This window comes from Chanodichthys erythropterus, chromosome 8 (genome assembly GCF_024489055.1).
Source record: "Chanodichthys erythropterus isolate Z2021 chromosome 8, ASM2448905v1, whole genome shotgun sequence".
Lineage (NCBI taxonomy): Eukaryota > Metazoa > Chordata > Actinopteri > Cypriniformes > Xenocyprididae > Chanodichthys > Chanodichthys erythropterus.
The window spans coordinates 38,731,104-38,750,850 of NC_090228.1; the positions used below are offsets into that span (position 1 = coordinate 38,731,104).

The window sequence follows — 19,747 nt, forward strand, 5'->3', positions numbered from 1 at the left end:
TCTTATTATTTAGACATAAAGTATTAGTTACTTAGTGTGTTAATAAATGCTTTATTAACACATATTCCTAGTGTCAAAACTACCTCAGTACGAACTTTAAAACATTCGAGAACAGCAGTGCAGAAGATCACTGAACCTTTAAATCTCATTTATAAAAGCTTTACAAAGCATAAATAGTCTTCACTTTAGATGAGCTCACAAAAAATAGTTAACTGACCACTTCTAAATGTTTTATAATTACCTGAATTAATCATGAATTGCAGTAGGAATATTTGTTAATAAAGCATTTATTAACACACAAGTAACTATTACTATATGTCTAAATAATAATATGTATAAATTAATGTTTAAATAGTTTATTAATCATTTACTTACACTTCCTAAATGATTGTATGAACCACTGACAACTAAACAACTGGTTTGTAAATAATGTAATACTTAATTTAGAAATGATAAATTGATTAATAATTGTATTTTCATACTTTATTAATAAACACATTATAGATATGCTTATAAATCAAGAATACAGCATTTATAGCTGTATTTATAAACTGCTTACTAATGACTATTAATGCTTTATAAGTGATGAATTAACTATTTACTAATGCTTAACTAATGCTTCATAGCATGCAGTTATTATAAAGTGTTACCAATAAATTTAAAAAAAGTTAAAGTAAAGAAGGGTTACATTATCACATGATCTCAGACATGATGAACAGTAGTTTGCCAAACGTAGAAAAGTTTACAGCTGTCCACAGTCTGTGATGGTTATGGTTTTAGTGGGTTTACCGTCCTTAGTGCCCAGACCTGCTATTCTCTTCACCACATCCATGCCATCTTTGACAAAACCAAGAGCCACGTGCTTGAAGTCCAAGTGCTCTGCTTTCTTGAGGGTGATGAAGAACTGCGAGCTGTTGGTGTCTCTGCCGCGGTTGGCCATGGACAGCAGGCCTGGGCCCATGTGCCTCACGTCGAAGTTCTCATCCTCAAACTTCCTTCCGTAGATGGATTTTCCTCCAGTCCCATCCCCATGGGTGATATCGCCACCCTGAGAGACAACAGAGCATCACACTTAGTAGCTGGCAGCTTAACTTTAAATTGGGTGCCAGAAACCAGAGCTATAAAAACATTTATTTCATAATGTTACATATTAGCCAATATTACCTTATCAATCTACAGTTTAACATTTACAACACTGTTTAAAAATATGGGTTAATCTTCACATTAATCTGAACAAAAATGGCAGAAAATGCAAACTCACTCTCTGACTGTTGACGGCGCTTATGAAAGAGCAGAAATATAGCGGTTACCCCTGTAAACAAAGCAGCGCTGCACATATAAATACTACATTATAAGGGGCCGTTCACATAGAATGTGTTTTCCATTCCACCATGCTACTTTCCATTGTTTTTCTGTAAAAAGCACTAGACAGACATCATTGCACGAAAGTTCATTTTTGTTGCTGACTAATGAGTTTTTGGACATTGAACGGCTTTTCTGAAGTAAACCTGATGGTATATGTGACATTTGTACAAGCTGCTATTATATGTGAAATGATACGGATTACAGTACGCTGCCGTGTATCTGTCAACACTCCTTCGGATGTTAATTCATGTTTATTTCATGTAGTAACTAGTAAACAGAAGAGATGGTTCACACGCGCTCTGCTTTAAATGAAGCGCTACAGTGAACAGTGCTGTGTTTTTACTTTGATGAAATAAACACAAGCGCTGCATGTTTCAAATCATCGCCTTTTTCAGTTTAATTATTGTGATTCCTGTTTTTCCATCCCCAAATTTAAGACCTCTTGAAATGATAATTAAAGACTTTTCTTATATGATTTATGGCCTTTTATGGAATTAAATTAGTTAAAACTTCATTTTCTTAGATTTCTAGATGTCTTAATGGTATTAAACGTCTTCTGAAAGAGTACAGAATCTTCAGATCAGAATGCATGTTTTTTTTGTAAGCAGGTCTGTTTTTGTGATATATCGCATGTTCAGATATTCATACAACATTTTCTGGTGGCCATCAGACGTTTGTGAAAATGAGCAAAAACGCTGGCGGTGGCTGGCAACTTTTCAAAAAATGCTAGTAAGGAAAAAGTTAAGGGCCTGTGAGGACATGCTGTGTTTTCATATATCTATGTTTTCTTCCTCGAGGGACCATCAGTAAAGTCTGACCGTAAGCTGGTGCAGCCTCACCTGACACATGAAGTCAGGGATGATCCTGTGGAAGATGGAGCTGTGGAAACCGAAGCCCTTCTCGCCTGTGCACAGAGCCCGGAAGTTCTCTGCTGTTTTGGGAACGATGTGAGCGAACAGCTCCATGACGATTCTCCCAGCAGACTTGCCGTCGATCCCCCATGTCGAAGTACACCACAGGGTTGGTGTCTCATGAAAGCGCCTCGGCCACGGACATCTGAGCGCAGCCGGCCCGTGACATGAGGCTCTGGCAGTCGATGAACGCTCGTCTGAAGGACTCGGCCAGCTCTGGAGTCTTGAACTTGGCCGCGAGCTGCTCGACCTTCCCGTCTCCCTCTGTGGAAACACACACATGTGAACAACACTGCCAATCACAGTTTCCAGCGGATGTGGTATAAGGTCTGTACCTGAGTAGTCTGTGGCGGTCCACACCAGCGCATTGGCCGAGGTGCTCATGGGCTTGAGCTCAATGCTCTTGCTGATGGTGTGGTTGGCACAGACTTTCAGCACCTGCTCGCGTCTCATCAGCACACGGTAGCACTTCTTGACGGGGTGGAAGAGGATCTTGATGTCTCCCATGCCACGCTCCTTCCACTGGTTGAGCTCGCGATCCCAGCGGTAGAGTTTGGTCCTTTCTTTAAACAGGATCTCCTCGTCCTCCTCGCCAGACTTCACTTCCACCTGCAGGAGTCATGTCAAGACAGCTTTATTTCTACAGCACTTTATATTATAGACTGTTTCAAAGCAGCTTCATAGTAATAAACAGGAAAATAAAAAAGTTTAACTTCATCAAATATGAGACAAAATTATAAATTATATTTATATTCATTTAAAATGTATCACTTAGAATTTTAGATCACCAGATGCACTGAATAAAACAGTAAATCCACTCTCTGACAGTAGGTGGTGCAGAAATATATCAGTTACCCCGGTTACATCTGTGCTTATTAAAGGGTTAGTTCACCCAAAAATGAAAATTCTGTCATTTATTACTTACCCTCATGCCGTTCCACACCTGTAAGACCTTCGTTGATCTTCGGAACACAAATTAAGATATTTTAGTTGAAATCCGATGGCTCCGTGAGGCCTTCACAGGGAGCAATGTACACTTCCTCTCTCAAGATCCATAAAGGTACTAAAAACATATTTAAATCAGTTCATGTGAGTACAGTGGTTCAATATTAATATTATAAAGCGACAAGAATATTTTTGGAGCGCCAAAAAAACAAAATAACAACTTATTTAGTGATGGCCGATTTCAAAACACTGCTTCAGGAAGCTTCGGATCATAAATGAATCAGTGTGTCGAATGTTCGGAGCGCCAAAGTCACGTGATTTCAGCCGCTGGCAGTTTGACACGCGATCTGAATCATGATTCAATAGAGAATACGAATCTGACGTCACGCCGCATTGAGTTCTGGGTAACTTCTTTGTTTATTCGCCATCTTGACAGGATCGCGCAGCCTTTCCGTTATTGAGTTTAGCGCAGTAATTTGTTTTCTGTCATGATTGTGAAAAATGTCACCATTGTATGTCATTAATGCTGCATCGATAATCGTGATAGTAACTCAGATCATCGTTCTGAGGGAAAACAAGACAGTGAAAAACGTTTTTTCGCCTTTTCTACGTGTAAAAACACCAAGGAAGCAGGTCGAGGAGATGACGAGAAGACGCCGGATGGCAAATCTCTTAATAATGCCACTGATTAAACCCACTGCTTATCACTCACTGCGCTCGTGAATTAGCAGAACTTGACGGGGACATTCAAATGCTTAACAAGAAAAACGCTTCATGTGACAAACAAACAATTCTGTACATATTTATTAAAGCATACTGTGTGGAGATACGCAAATGAGCCAAAAATATGAACACAACACGTTTATATCTTAAACGGTTTCCTCTCATGTCCTCTCAAGAAAACGCTTAATGCACTTAGACTGATATTAAAGAGACCAAATTCTATTTACAAATAAAGCACATGCAGATAAACGGATGAGACCAAAATATAAACTTTCAGTATCACTTAAAATGCAAGCATTTTATACATTTTCTTCATAACGGTTTTATAAAGGTATGAAATTGCTTAGTGTGGTTGTCATTTGTTAAAATAAATATAAAAATACATTGTGTTCGTGTCCGTCTGTCCGCTGAATTTGACCCATAATCTCTGATTCTCCTCATCTGTGATCGTGGAAAAGGAGGATTACACTGACAACAGTTGTAGGCCCACTCAGTGCTCGTTTAAGCACCATTTAAATGTCTCCAACAAATAAATGAATCGACTTTTCTCAGCATGTTGATCACATAGATTTATTTGGATATTCATAGGATGGCTGAAGCAGTGGTGAGGGTCCAGCGTCCAACACGGTAAACAGATCAACATTGTAAACGAAATTCTACAAAACTTCAGTGAAAAAAAAATAAATAAAATGATCATGCGACGCGATAAAATAGCTTATATTCCCTGCAAACGATACCATTAAAATGTTAACGTTCCACTTAATGGCAGAAACAAAACAAAAGGTAAGCAAGAATCCGTATTAATTTCAGTACGAGTAATAGAGGGCGATCCTGTCAAAATGGCGGCGCCGCCCCGGCATGCAACGAGGCGTGACGTCGGTTCGTGTTCTCTATACAGAATTTTCAGAATTTTCAATTTTGGATGAACTAACCCTTTAACACTGCATACACATTATACGGAGGTAAGATGAAAAGAAAGGATTTAAGACTTTTCTGAATATATTCATAACCGTGAAAGCATGATGCGCAACAGATCGTTTTTACTGCGAAAAGTGCATTCATTCATGCTTCCATTCATAGCCTTTTGAAGTTTAATAAGTAATCAAATTAAACCATTCACATCTGATAGTTTCAGTGCAGTCAATCAATAATATAGCTGAATATTATTATTGCACAGTGATTATTAATACAATAATAGCAAACAAACAGTGCCAAAACCACACACCTCTGGCAAGGACACGATCGGCTAAAAGTGGATCTCGTCATCGCTGCCCTCCTCTTCTCCTTCATTTCGTGTTTGTGCACTTCCAAAGACTGTGGTTCCGGGATATGTCCATGAAAAATTAGCATCTACAGTAATAAACGTGTATGTGAAAACACTGAATACAGGTGTAACCGTCGAGAGTGGACCCTGGAGACGAACTGTTCAGCTTCCTGCCTTCTGGGAGGCGATACAGGAGTCTTAAAATCAGGACAAACAGATTAAAAAACGTTTTTATCCATGGGCTGTAAGGACTCTGAATGGGGACAAGACTTAATATATTCTATTCTGCTGTGTGCATGAAATAATTAACATTTTAAGGTGCAATATATTTTTTAATATATAATGTGACTACTTTTAAATTATTATTTATTTATTGTTATTTATCTATTTTTATGGTTCTTTTTGTGTATGGTGTGTGTGTGCTAGTTGGCACTGATCAGATGGGGCATAACAGTCGGTTATGTCTTAAGTGAATGTAAACAGTTTAGGCATATTGGATCCATGCAGCTAATAATCCTGCTGCTGTCTGTGTCATTAATTTTAATCTAACAACAAATGATAAATTTGTAACTTTAATGGATGAATTGGATGAATTGATATTTAATTTATACAGTGAAGACTATCGCAGTGCTATTTGACATTTGACATTTTAACAGGCATAATTAGCTGTGAAAATAACTGAAGGAAATATCTATAATATCTATATCTATCTTTAAGTGAATTAATCCAACTAATTTTAATTCATATTTTTTTGGTTTCTCGACCCAATATTTTTAAAAAAAAATTACAAATGCAATGAAGTACAGGTATCTGTAAGTAATGAAATTGAGGTTATCTTTATCAATGCATCCCTAACTGTACTGTACTGTATTAAGGAAAAACACTGGCCTCTGCACTCTGCACCTGTGTGTTCATGAGAGCAGCACGCCCAGAAAACTCACATAAACCTCAAACAGTAATAATACAGTATACATATGTAAGACAACTCAACAGAAAGACCTGTGAATTGGACTGCACTTTATTGTGAAAAATTTATTTAGATGAGCTGCTTTCTAATGAATCAGTCAGACACACTCAAGCAAACACAGGTCAAACACAAGCTGGTCAAGCAAACACTGGTCAATATGTAAACAGAGGACTCACCCTTTTTGCCAAAAGCGAATTCTCCTGGAGTCTTTGGACCAGACCAAAGACGTCAGACAACATCAAACACAAACATTCAGAAGGCAAATGCTGCTCGAGCCGGTTTGAATGAACGTCCCTGTGCTGGATTTATGGACACAATGAATCTCTTATTATATTGTGTTTGCACTGTGTTAGTTATGATGAACGCTTTTGTGAGAGTGCAGAAGTCGAGTTCACCAGACATGAATGTGATTGATCTTTTATGCAACAGGAGAAGATCTAAATATAATCCTGTAATAAACAATTTAATATAGATAATCTCTACAACATTAATAGTAAAAATGCAGTAAAGATTTCAGAAGCAATGATGTCAGCCAATCACATCCATGCCTCCTTTAAAGGGATACTCCACCGTTTTTTCATATTAAACTATGTTATTCCCTTAACTAAGACGAGTTGATACATACCTCTCTCGTCTCAGTGCGTGCACTAAATCGCTCTGTCTTGCGGCGAAACTTTGTTAGCACTTAGCTTAGCCCAGTTCATTCAATAGGGGCCAAGCAGAGAAGCTACCAAACACCTCCACGTTTTCCCTATTTAAATACAGTTACTCGAGTAGTGTAACTCGACCTAGGACGGTGACACAAAACAAAACGTTGCGCTTTTCTAAGCGTGTAAAATGGATAACTATATTGTATGGAGGAATACCATAGCAAGTGCTCGGGAGCACTTTGACTTGGCGCAGTAATATCTTCACTCGTGAAAAGTCCTCTCACCGGCCCCCGCTCCCTCTCCTCCTCCCTCTCATTTCCGTCAATAGAACCAACGTGACTTTTACAGGAAAGGGAGTGGGGCCGGTGAGAGGACTTTTCACGAGTGAAGATATTACTGCGCCAAGTCAAAGTGCTCCCGAGCACTTGCTATGGTATTCCTCCATACAATATAGTTATCCATTTTACACGCTTAGAAAAGCGCAACGTTTTGTTTTGTGTCACCGTCCTAGGTCGAGTTACACTACTCGAGTAACTGTATTTAAATAGGGAAAACGTGGAGGTGTTTGGTAGCTTCTCTGCTTGGCCCCTATTGAATGAACTGGGCTAAGCTAAGTGCTAACAAAGTTTCGCCGCAAGACAGAGCGATTTAGTGCACGCACTGAGACGAGAGAGGTATGTATCAACTCGTCTTAGTTAAGGGAATAACATAGTTTAATATGAAAAAACGGTGGAGTATCCCTTTAAGTTATCAGTGTTTAAATCAGGAAAGGGTTTTTCATTTCAAAATCCTTCTAACATTATAAATGCAGTTCATGACTCCTTTAATACGACTGATAAACGCTCCTCTCTCCTGATCTGCTCTCATAGTAACATGTCGACATTATCTACACTAAAAATGTCGTCACACCGGAGCCTGTCCAGGGAAGCTGCTGTGGAAATGAAGAGTGGAGGACACGCGTGTACCTGCGGTGGAGCTGGAGTCAGCCTCGCTCCTCTTTGTGGAGAGGTCAGTGGGCCGGCTGCCGTCCGCGGGAGGCTCTTCTGCTGCAGCATCATGGGAAGGCTTCGGCTTCACCTGTGTGTCCAGAACAAGACAAATGCGTATAACTAGTGCTGCAAATCACGTCACATCTCAGTGTTCAGAAAGTCACCTGACCTGTGCGAGCTGTAGTTTCTGGAGCTCGGAGCTGAAGTCGTCCGTCTGATCGACCTCAGGCTCGGAGTCGCTGCTGACGCCGCACAGGAAGGTGGGCGGCAGCAGCAGGCGTCGGGCTCTCTGCTCCTCGGCTGCAGTCGGCTTCTTCTCCCACACTATTGTGCACTCAGAGTCTGAAACACACCAGCCTCACACTCACTCTCAGCGCTGATAACCCACATCGATACGCCATCATACTAGTTACATGCGTGATGGATCCGAAATGGTCAATATTCATATTCATGCATTTCTATTAATATTAATTTTAATCATTTATGGCTTATGATTTATCAGTTTCACTTTTGATTTCCTATATTTATGTACTTCTACTTTACATATTAATTCACATCATATTTTCAAGTATTCACTTGTGATTGTACCTTTATGATTATTCTTATTTTATATTTAAGTATGCTTGTTATGTTCAATTGTTCTTCAAGTGTTCCAGTGTGACAGGTCACACTGACACGTTTGTGGTTAGACATTGGACGCCTGCCAAGTATTGTAGAAGTGATGTTTTTCAGAATTAACCATTTGAATTTGAAATCTGATCAAAATATGTCTATATTATAATATAATATTCCTGATGACATTTAAAAGGGTAAGATTTGCAAAATTCCCAAAGGGGGTCAAAACAACTCTTATATCTATTTTTGACACTGGGTAAAACCATTTAACCTTTTCTTTTAACAAAAACATCCGTTTGTGTGGGATGTAAATTTCCCTATATGCTCATGGTATAAAGCTGACCGGGTCATTGATAATTCAGCTTTTTCTCTCCTTTGCTCTCCTTGGCTTCTGCTTTTTTGTCTCTTATCTGCAAATGTCTTAATTATTGCTCTTTTTGATCTTCATCTATTAGATACAATACTCTGGATTTTACAATACTCTAAATTTTATCATTAACTATTGACTGCTTCTTTATGGTTGTTATTTTACCTTTTGGTTTTATTAAGTATTTTCATTATCGATTAAAGTTTGCGTGTGAGGCTAAATTTAATTGTAATGAATAAATAATTTTCCATCAACTTTATCTACTGCTTGGATCTCATTTTCCCAAGTTTTTGCATCAATGCCTTACAAGTTCTACAACCACACTTTAGAATTGACCTGGAACCAGAAGTATGATGCATGCTGATCCAGTAACTGATCCATCAGATACTGCTCTCATTGAAACACCATTACTTACACACTGTACTGACATTTAAACCTTTTAAATGGTTAGTTCACTCAAAAATGAAATTTCTTTCATTAATTACTTACACTCATTCGTTCCAAACCCGCAAGACCTTCATTCAACTTCAGAACACAAATTAAGATGTTTTTTATTAAATCCGAGAGATTTTTTTATCCTCCATAAAACACAATGAAATCACCACACTCAAGGTCCAGAGAAGTAATAAAGACATCATTAAAATAGTCAACGTGACTGCAGTGGTTCAACCTTAATGTTATGAAGCAACGAGAATACTTTTTGTGCAAAAAAACAAAATTAACAACTTTATTCAACATTTTTCCCTCTTCCATGTCAGTCTCCTATGCAGTTGACGCAGTTCAGAGCTTTCGTGTTCACACCAGAACAGTGGCTCTGTATTGGCCGGCTCCTGCATCAGCATCACATGCATGCGTCACGCTGCTCACGTGAACAGTGTCTGCCAATACTGAGCCCCGTTTGGATGTAAACACAGTGCGTATATCATTTAACTGACATAATATATGATTATTCATGACAGCATGCATTGATTTCCTCTGACAGGCGCTTCAAACAGTGGATCACATACAGTAAGCGAGAGATGCATTAATGGATCAAAAACAAGTGTTTGTCTTTGCTTTCTGCATCGCACAAGTTCTCTTAAATATGTCTTCGACACAAACGCAATTCATCTGCATTGTAGTTTATAAAAACGCTGCAAAATAAGTCTCAAAAGTTATCAAAGACGGCATGTTCATATATGTATTCGATGCAGAGAACAAAATGTGAATGACTGTGTTTTTATTTGTGCATTAAATCATAGCAAATGCCATGTGTATATTGTTTTGCATGTAATGGTAATTTACAGCGTGCATTTGTGGGAAGCTTTGATGCTTTTAATGAGAGCAAAATAAAACTGTCTGAATCAGAATCGGAAGCTGTTGCTGTGTTGTCAGTCTCCCCTGATCCCCCTCCACTCTGCAGCTTAACCACGCCCACTTCTGTGTCATGTTTCAAAACTGTGGTGAGAACTGACTGCTGCTGAAACAGGGTTTCATGACCCTTTAACATTGTCTTTACTACTTCTATGGACCTTGAATGTGGTAATTGACCTCTCAGATTTCATCAAAAATATCTTAATTTGTGTTACGAAGATGAACAAAGGTCTTGCAGGTGTGGAACGACATGAGTGACTTACATTGTAGGAAGTCGTTCCTGGTTCTGGGAACAATGTTGGTGAAAGTGACTGTGAAAATCAACAGACATGAAGAGTGTGATTATCATGACAAGAGAAAATGATCCCTGCATCCATTCCTAAGACATTTATATGATCTTCTACATGATATGAGATGATGGAGGATCATTTCTGAGAGCAGATGAATCTCCAGGACTTTACCTCTGTCAGAGATCTTCTTCAGCTCCTCTTTGCAGAAATCCTCCAGTTTGTCTCTCAGCTGACGGACAGATTCTCTCACAACATCAAAAGAGGAGAGAGAACTGAAGGGATCGACATTTACGTCTGTAGATTCAGGAGGAGCTGAGAGAGACTGGAAACTCTACAGAAAACAGAAATCAAAGCTCATCACCTCCACACTTCAGCCAATAACCTGCTCTACTGTCAGATTTGAGCAGCTCTTGTTGATCTTTAGTAACTCTCCTCAATCCAGCACTTTCACAGCATCAGCTTCATTCTTCTCATGTTCATTATATCATGTTAGAGCTGTAAGATCTAGTGTTTGACACTTACAGTATATGAGAACTTTCTAGGAAAACACTTGATGATCAAACATCTGCCAATAACATAAATGAAACAGATCAAGTGCATCAATGGAGTCACATGACAGGGTTGAGTAGATTTGATCACGAAAAGCAGTTCAAAGGCAACAAGTAGATTGATCATTATTTATAATATTTGAGCAGTTAGTGGCTCTGAAATTCACAAGGACTCTTAGGACACAATCCTAAGGTCAGGTTTTGTGGTTTAAATACACTGAAGCATTGCTAATATACAACCTCACTTCCTGTTTGAGGACTTCACTGTCAAATTCATTAATGTGTTACTAAAAATTATTATAAAAGGTTTCAGCAGGTTTGAAGATTATCTAATTTTGGTAAACATTAACCCTCATGTTGTGTTCGGGTCAATTTGACCCGAACACCAATTTTCTTTTTCCCGAAAATACTAGTTAATGTTATCGCTTTGGACTGAGACTTAGTGACTTTGTTCCCAAAGGGTATAACTAAATCTCAATATTTTTTTGGACATTTTCTTAATTTTTTGTGGGGGTTTTGTTACCTTGTTACACTCGTGGTGTTCCCGGTCAAAAATGACCGGCCCATAAAAAATAGCTTATAAATCACTCATTATACCATATTTTCACCCAATCTTGGATTCAATCTTTTTGTCAACTTGTTCTCTTTCAATTAGGACTGGTTTTATATTTCTGTTTGCATCTGATTAATCGTGGGCCTCATTTATCTGAGAGTAGGCATCTCATTTTTTGAGTAAATTTTTTAAAATTTTTGAATAATTTTGGAAATATTAAATAAAATCTGAAGAAAATTGGTATTGTTGATCACACTAGTCTACTCTAATGTTTCACCAGGAATTTTGTTTTGAAACTTTTGTTTTGTAAAAAATATGGCACATAGTCACACTTGTGGTGTTCCCGGTCAAAAATGACCAGCCTATAAAAAATAGCTTATAAATCACTCATTATACCATATTTTCACCCAATCTTGGATTCAATCTTTTTGTCAACTTGTTCTCTTTCAATTAGGACTGGTTTTATTTTTCTGTTTGCATCTGATTAATCATGGGCCTCATTTATCTGAGAGTAGGCATCTCATTTTTTGAGTAAAAAACAAATAATTTGTGGGTAAATTTGGAAATATTAAAAAAAAAATATGAAAAAAAATGGCTACTGTTGATCACACTAGTCTACTCTAATGTTTCACCAGGAATTTTGTTTTGAAACTTTTGTTTTGTAAAAAATATGGCACATAGTCACACTTGTGGTGTTCCCGGTCAAAAATGACCGGCCTATAAAAAATAGCTTATAAATCACTCATTATACCATATTTTCACCCAATCTTGGATTCAATCTTTTTATCAGCTTGTTCTCTTTCAATTAGGACTGGTTTTATATTTCTGTTTGCATCTGATTAATCATGGGCCTCATTTATCTGAGAGTAGGCATGGTCAAAAATGGTCACAATGGCCGACCATTGAAAGTGAATGGGAGAGACTGAAAATAACAGAACAATTTAGTTTTCAGGAGCATGTTCATTATTTTCATGTACATATATGAGCATATGTGCTTGCAAACATCGAGCCCTTGGACCTGTGCATGTATCGATACATTTATACACACGCTACCCAGACACACACACGTTAAAACATACAAACTTTTTTGAGTATTACACACATTCTTTTCCACAGAGAGAAATTTGATCCTACCCTAACCTGCATCTAATATACATTTATCCATCTGACATTACCACACACACACACACACACACACACACACACACACACACACACACACAAACACAAACTGGCCGTGACTGCAGTGACCCGGCTTCAAAAGAAGAAGGATTTGCTTTATAATTAAAATTTCCTGATAATTCACTCACCCCATGTCTTTCTTTCTTCAGTTGAAAGGAAAATAAGGTTGAGGAAAACTTTGCAGGATTTTTCTCCATATTGTGGACTTCACTGGAGTACAACGGGTAACTTCTTCATGAGTTTGACAACACATGTGCTGCAAAAGTTCACAACGCAACCAAATACAAAAACATGCTGCAAAAGTTCACAACGCAACCAAATACAGAAATGCGCTGCAAAAATTCACAACGCAACCAAATACAAAAACATGCTGCATAAGTTCACAACGCAACCAAACACAGAAACGCGCTGCAAAAGTTCACAACGCAACCAAATACAAAAACATGCTGCAAAAGTTCACAACGCAACCAAACACAGAAATGCGCTGCAAAAATTCACAACGCAACCAAATACAAAAACATGCTGCATAAGTTCACAACGCAACCAAATACAGAAACGCGCTGCAAAAGTTCACAACGCAACCAAATACAAAAACGCGCTGCAAAAGTTCACAACGCAACCAAATACAGAAACGCGCTGCAAAAGTTCACAACGCAACCAAATACAAAAACATGCTGCATAAGTTCACAACGCAACCAAATACAGAAACGCGCTGCAAAAGTTCACAACGCAACCAAATACAAAAACATGCTGCATAAGTTCACAACGCAACCAAATACAGAAACGCACTGCAAAAGTTCACAACGCAACCAAATACAGAAACGCGCTGCAAAAGTTCACAACGCAACCAAATACAGAAACGCGCTGCAAAAGTTCACAACGCAACCAAATGCAGAAACGCGCTGCAAAAGTTCACAACGCAACCAAATACAAAAACATGCTGCATAAGTTCACAACGCAACCAAATACAGAAACGCGCTGCAAAAGTTCACAACGCAACCAAATACAGAAACGCGCTGCAAAAGTTCACAACGCAACCAAATACAAAAACATGCTGCATAAGTTCACAACGCAACCAAATACAGAAACGCGCTGCAAAAGTTCACAACGCAACCAAATACAAAAACGCGCTGCAAAAGTTCACAACGCAACCAAATACAGAAACGCGCTGCAAAAGTTCACAACGCAACCAAATACAAAAACATGCTGCATAAGTTCACAACGCAACCAAATACAGAAACGCGCTGCAAAAGTTCACAACGCAACCAAATACAGAAACGCGCTGCAAAAGTTCACAACGCAACCAAATACAGAAACGCGCTGCAAAAGTTCACAACGCAACCAAATGCAGAAACGCGCTGCAAAAGTTCACAACGCAACCAAATACAAAAACATGCTGCATAAGTTCACAACGCAACCAAATACAGAAACGCGCTGCAAAAGTTCACAACGCAACCAAATACAGAAACGCGCTGCAAAAGTTCACAACGCAACCAAATACAAAAACGCGCTGCAAAAGTTCACAACGCAACCAAACACAGAAACGCGCTGCAAAAGTTCACAACGCAACCAAACACAGAAACGCGCTGCAAAAGTTCACAACGCAACCAAATACAAAAACGCGCTGCAAAAATTCACAACGCAACCAAATACAAAAACGCGCTGCAAAAGTTCACAACGCAACCAAATACAAAAACGAGCTGCAAAAGTTTACATGCACAGGTCCAAGGGCTCGATGTTTGCAAGCACATATGCTCATATGTGTACATGAAAATAATGAACATGCTCCTGAAAACTAAATTGTTCTGTTATTTTCAATCTCTCCCATTCACTTTCAATGGTCGGCCATTGTGACCATTTTGACCATGCCTACTCTCAGATAAATGAGGCCCACGATTAATCAGATGCAAACAGGATATAAAACCAGTCCTAATTGAAAGAGAACAAGTTGACAAAAAGATTGAATCCAAGATTGGGTAAAAATATGTTATAATGAGTGATTTATAAGCTATTTTTTATAGGCCGGTCATTTTTGACCGGGAACACCACAAGTGTGACTATGTGCCATATTTTTTACAAAACAAAAGTTTCAAAACAAAATTCCTGGTGAAACATTAGAGTAGACTAGTGTGATCAACAGTAGCCATTTTTTTCATATATTTTTTTTAATATTTCCAAATTTACTCATAAATTATTTGTTTTTTACTCAAAAAATGAGATGCCTACTCTCAGATAAATGAGGCCCATGATTAATCAGATGCAAACAGAAATATAAAACCAGTCCTAATTGAAAGAGAACAAGTTGACAAAAAGATTGAATCCAAGATTGGGTGAAAATATGGTATAATGAGTGATTTATAAGCTATTTTTTATAGGCCGGTCATTTTTGACCGGGAACACCACAAGTGTGACTATGTGCCATATTTTTTTACAAAACAAAAGTTTCAAAACAAAATTCCTGGTGAAACATTAGAGTAGACTAGTGTGATCAACAATACCAATTTTCTTCAGATTTTATTTAATATTTCCAAAATTATTCAAAAATTTAAAAAAAATTACTAAAAAAATGAAATGCCTACTCTCAAATAAATGAGGCCTATGATTATTCAGATCCAAATCAAAATATAAAACCAGTCCTAATTGAAAGAGAACTTGTTGACAAAAAGATTGAATCCAAGATTGGGTGAAAATATGGTATAATGAGTGATTTATATGCTTTTTTTTATGGGCCGGTCATTTTTGACCGGGAACATCACATGTGTTATAGGGTTTTGAACACAACCTGAGGGTTAAAGTAAAAAAATAAAAGTAAATGACGATGAAATGAGATGATGTTAAAATCTAGCTAGGTGAAACCAGTACCATCTGGTTAATGAATTTCACCTTGTTGTAAAAATAAATAAATAAAAATTTATAAAAGTTTTATATTAATATTAATATAAAAATGTTTCCTAAGAGATTTCCAGAGCTGAACTGCATTTGTAAGTAGACTGACTATTATTTATAACATTTGAGGTTTTGTGGTTTAAATACTGTCAAATTCAATAATGTGTTTGTAACACATTCGTAGATGTGGGAAGGAGGCGGGAACCGGCGAACGTTCAAACAAAACTTTAATTCAAAATAAACAAATACAAAATAAAAGTAATGCCGGCAGACCCTCGCGGATGTCTGCCGGCCACACAAACATAATAAAACATAAAAAAAGTCCAGGCCTGGTCCTCTCTCGTCCTTCAGTTTCCGCTCCTCTTCCCTCTCTATCCTCTTTCTCTCTTCCTCTCTCTCAATTCTTTTCCTCTCCTCTTCCTGTTTCTCTAGCTTCCTCTTCTCTTCCTCTCTCTCCATCCGTTCCCGCCTCCTTCTTCCCGTATTTACGAACTGTGTTACATTGGTGCCGAAACCCGGGAGGAAGGAGGGACATGCTGTCGGAGAGCCCTCGCTGTTGAGGGGGATCGCGGTGCTGCGGAGTTCGGGCAGCGCGGGAGTGAAGACCGCGAGAGGCTGCCCGAGGCGGTGGTACTGGAGCCTTGTGAAAGGTGGGACGGAGACCCAGATGCCGTGCTCCTGGGACGAGGTGGGGTGGCTGCCGTCCTGGAGGGAGCGGAGGAGTGCCGTCGTCTGCCGTGGGCCGGAGCCTGCTACCGTCCGCCATGAAGGGGAGGAGCAGGGGACGGCGGAATCGCTGCCGGCTGCCCTCAACCGAAGGAGCCATCGCCGGCCGCCAAGAGGTGGTCGAGGATCGGGCCGTCCACAGAGCGTCCAGTGCCGTCACATGGCACCGCAAGGAAGAGCATCTCGGCAGGCTGAGGACCGAGCGGCAGTGTGTCTGGGAACCGGACCCAGAATTTTTTTTCTCTCTTTTTTCCTCTCTCCCCTCTCGTCCTGTCGCTCCCCTTGCTTCCGTCTCCTTTCTCTCGTCTCGTCTGTCCTTACCCCCAGGTGCTGCAGCCGCCGAGACAGGCCCCGGGGGGGAGTAGAGCGCAGTCTCGGGAGTACCCCCCGGCCTGTAAGGGGTGATGGGGGTATGTGGCGACCAGGGCGGGCGAGAGCCGTGAGGGAACGGCATGAGGCCGGTGACGCGAGAGATGATGAGCATCACCTGCGAGGCGCACCGGCCTTGAGTCTCTCACGGGAGCATAAAAGGAGGAGCGATGACAGTGAAGGACGAGAGAGGACCAGGCCTGGACTTTATTTTATGTTTTATTATGTTTGTGTGGCCGGCAGACCCTCACAGACGTTCTTTCGTTTTGTATTTGTTTATTTTGAATTAAAGTTATGTTGAATGTTTGCCGGTTCCCGCCTCCTTCTTCCCGTATTTACGAACTGTGTTATAGTGTTAATGAAAATTATTATAAAAGGTTTCAGCAGGTTTGAAGACTATATGATTTTCGTTACTGAAAATTTGTAGTATAAGTCAAAGTTTGTAAAAAGTTAAGAGATGATGGGAAATCTAGCTGGGCAAGACTGAAACTAAAAATTGTTTAAATATTAGTGAAGCTTTGAGCTGTTGCTGTCTGGAAGCTCAATATATCTTTCAAGAAGATGTTTCCTAAGAGATTTCCAGAGCTGAACTGCATTTGTAAGTGCGTCTCTCTCAAAAGAAGAAGATCAGATGAGAGTCTGACTGATGATGATATAATAACCGAACACACAGATCAACACTTCAGTCAACGGCTCATTCTGCTCTCATGAAATGTTTCTCTGTGAGTCTCTTGCTCAAGTCCACTATGATCCTGTTCTTCTAGATCTCTGTTACCTGCAGGAAATGGATGTGATCCTGTGTGTGTGAAAGCTGCTCCAGCTCAGCGTCTCTCCTCCTCAGATCATTGATCTCCTGCTCCAGTCGCTCCAGTCGTCCTTCAGCTCGACTCACTGCAGTCTTTTCCTGATCTTTGATCCGCTGTGTGGCCTCAGAGCGGCTTCTCTCAATGGAGCGGATGAGCTCAGTGAAGATCCTCTCACTGTCCTCCACTGCTGCCTGTGCAGAGCGCTGTTAGGACACACATCACAATCACACAGTGGATTCAGTGAGTCCTGACTGAGACTTCACAAACTTCTCTTCTTCTCCAGACTCACCTTATGAGACTCCACAGCCTCTCTCAGCTGCTGAAGATCTTTCTCTCTCTGCTGGATCCTCTGCTGGAACAACCTCTGCGTCTCTTTCAGCTGGTGCTAAAGGACAAACCAATGACAGGAGAAACATCACATGAATCATCAAGTAAACAGATATGAATCCAATATCAGTGAAGTGCTGAGATTGAGGGTTAAAGATTTTTCATGATAAGTTTATAGGTTCAGTCATAAGTGTCAGCATTATTTCATCAATGTCTAGTTTTATAGGGATAGTTCAATGTAAGAAATGTAAATTCTTTCATTGTTTACTGTTATGGACAGATACTCAAAGAACACAGGATATGACGATGAATTATGTTTATTACAGCAGGTATAAACTGTAATGCAGGTAAGTGAGCTGGATTTGTAGGCTTGTCGGATGATAACTTGACACTTAAATGAGTCTTTGTCTAACAGATAATGATCGCGCGGATGGATTGTTGACGGATGACAGCAGACACACTCAACGGAGTTAAGTAGTCACACACAGATGCTGGAGCACGAAGACAATTAGCACACGCTGGAGTATGGAGACAGGCAAGTAACTGAAAACACTGGAGACAATCGTGGGAGAAGTCCATTACGTGTAAACGAGACCAGACAACTGAGTGAGGTGAGCAGTGCACTTAAATAGTCTGGTGATGAGTGTGCTGATTGTATGCAGATGCGCGTTATCAATACTCTGGTGAGGGAGTGCGTTGTGATTGGTTGATGGTGGAGCCTGGCAGGTCTGTGACATACTCATCCTCATGTCTTTCCAAACTTGTATGATTTTCTCTTGCAGAACACAAAAGAAGATATTCTGAATAATGTCTCTGTTTATAGAGCCCAAATCAAATATGGTGACACGTCAATAACATTAAACCTCACCGGCTCATGCATGTCAGGTGACTAAACATGCAATTATATTTGATTTTTCTTATTGTTTCAGAAGACTCAGCTTTCATCTCAATGTGCATACTATCCATCCTAAACAGTATCTGACATTAGTATTATTCAATACTATTTAGGGCGGATTAGGTAGATAGTTTGCACACTGGGATGCAGGATCAGATTACCCCCCTTGGAGTTGTATGGATCTTTTATGCCACTTTCAATATACGGACAGATGAGACATTCCTTAAAATACATTATTTTGTGTTACTTAGAAAAAAAAGCAAGTAATACCAGATTAGAATATTTTAAAATATTATATTTAAAAGGGTCCTATTATGCTTTCCCCATCTGTTTGACATTGAAAAATCTCTGCAAAATTAAAAAGCACAAAGTCACTCCAAAGGGAGTTTGGGAGGAGACTAATCATTCAGTCCTGTCAATCATCATTATGCATACCTCCACCTCCCCATCTCCACCTCTCACTCTCCCTCTACGCAGGGGCGTAGCAACCGGGGGGGACGGGGGGGACACGTCCCCCGCACTTTTAGAAACAGGTGATTCTGACCCCTGCTATTTTTTATTTTTTTGGATCCAGCGTGAATATTTCCGGCACCGGCAGTGTTCTCTGATTTGTTACTTAGATTTGAGTGAACTAACATTCAGCCAATCACAGAGCGAATCATCTCTTGGGCGCGTCTGCTATGAGCTTCAAATCTCTTGTTGCTGTTGTGAGTTTTCGTTCGTTCATTCGCTTTGCTATTAGGCCGTCTGGGATAAAATGCACCCCAGAAAAAAGCAAAGGGCGATTACATCCTTTTTTCAAACACACACTGTAAGTATGTTACAGTATGTCGCGATGACACGAATCACGCGATAAAGTTTTCATGTTATGATTTAAACTAACTGTTACTGTAACGTCAAAAGACAACAGAACCCGTATGGACCTCGTCACGTCGCGCCGGATTCAGTGTGTTAAATGCTCTCCTACTTGTCGCTTTGTATAAAAGCGTCTGCTAAATGAGACGTAACAAATTATT

The 19,747-nt window shown here is 39.6% G+C and overlaps 1 protein-coding gene and 1 pseudogene across 2 annotated transcripts in view; both read right to left on the reverse strand.

Moving 5' to 3' along the window:
• Positions 1-590: 590 nt before the first annotated feature.
• On the reverse strand, positions 591-8,120 carry LOC137024910 (E3 SUMO-protein ligase RanBP2-like; annotated as a pseudogene).
• A 9,680-nt stretch (positions 8,121-17,800) lies between these two features.
• The window catches only part of LOC137024903 (tripartite motif-containing protein 16-like), a 64,905-nt gene continuing 62,958 nt past the window's right edge, over positions 17,801-19,747 (reverse strand). For both annotated transcript variants that reach the window (XR_010895796.1, XR_010895791.1), the window contains one exon: positions 17,801-17,894. The gene's annotated coding sequence lies outside the window, so the exon portion shown is untranslated. The remainder of the gene's footprint in view (positions 17,895-19,747) is intronic.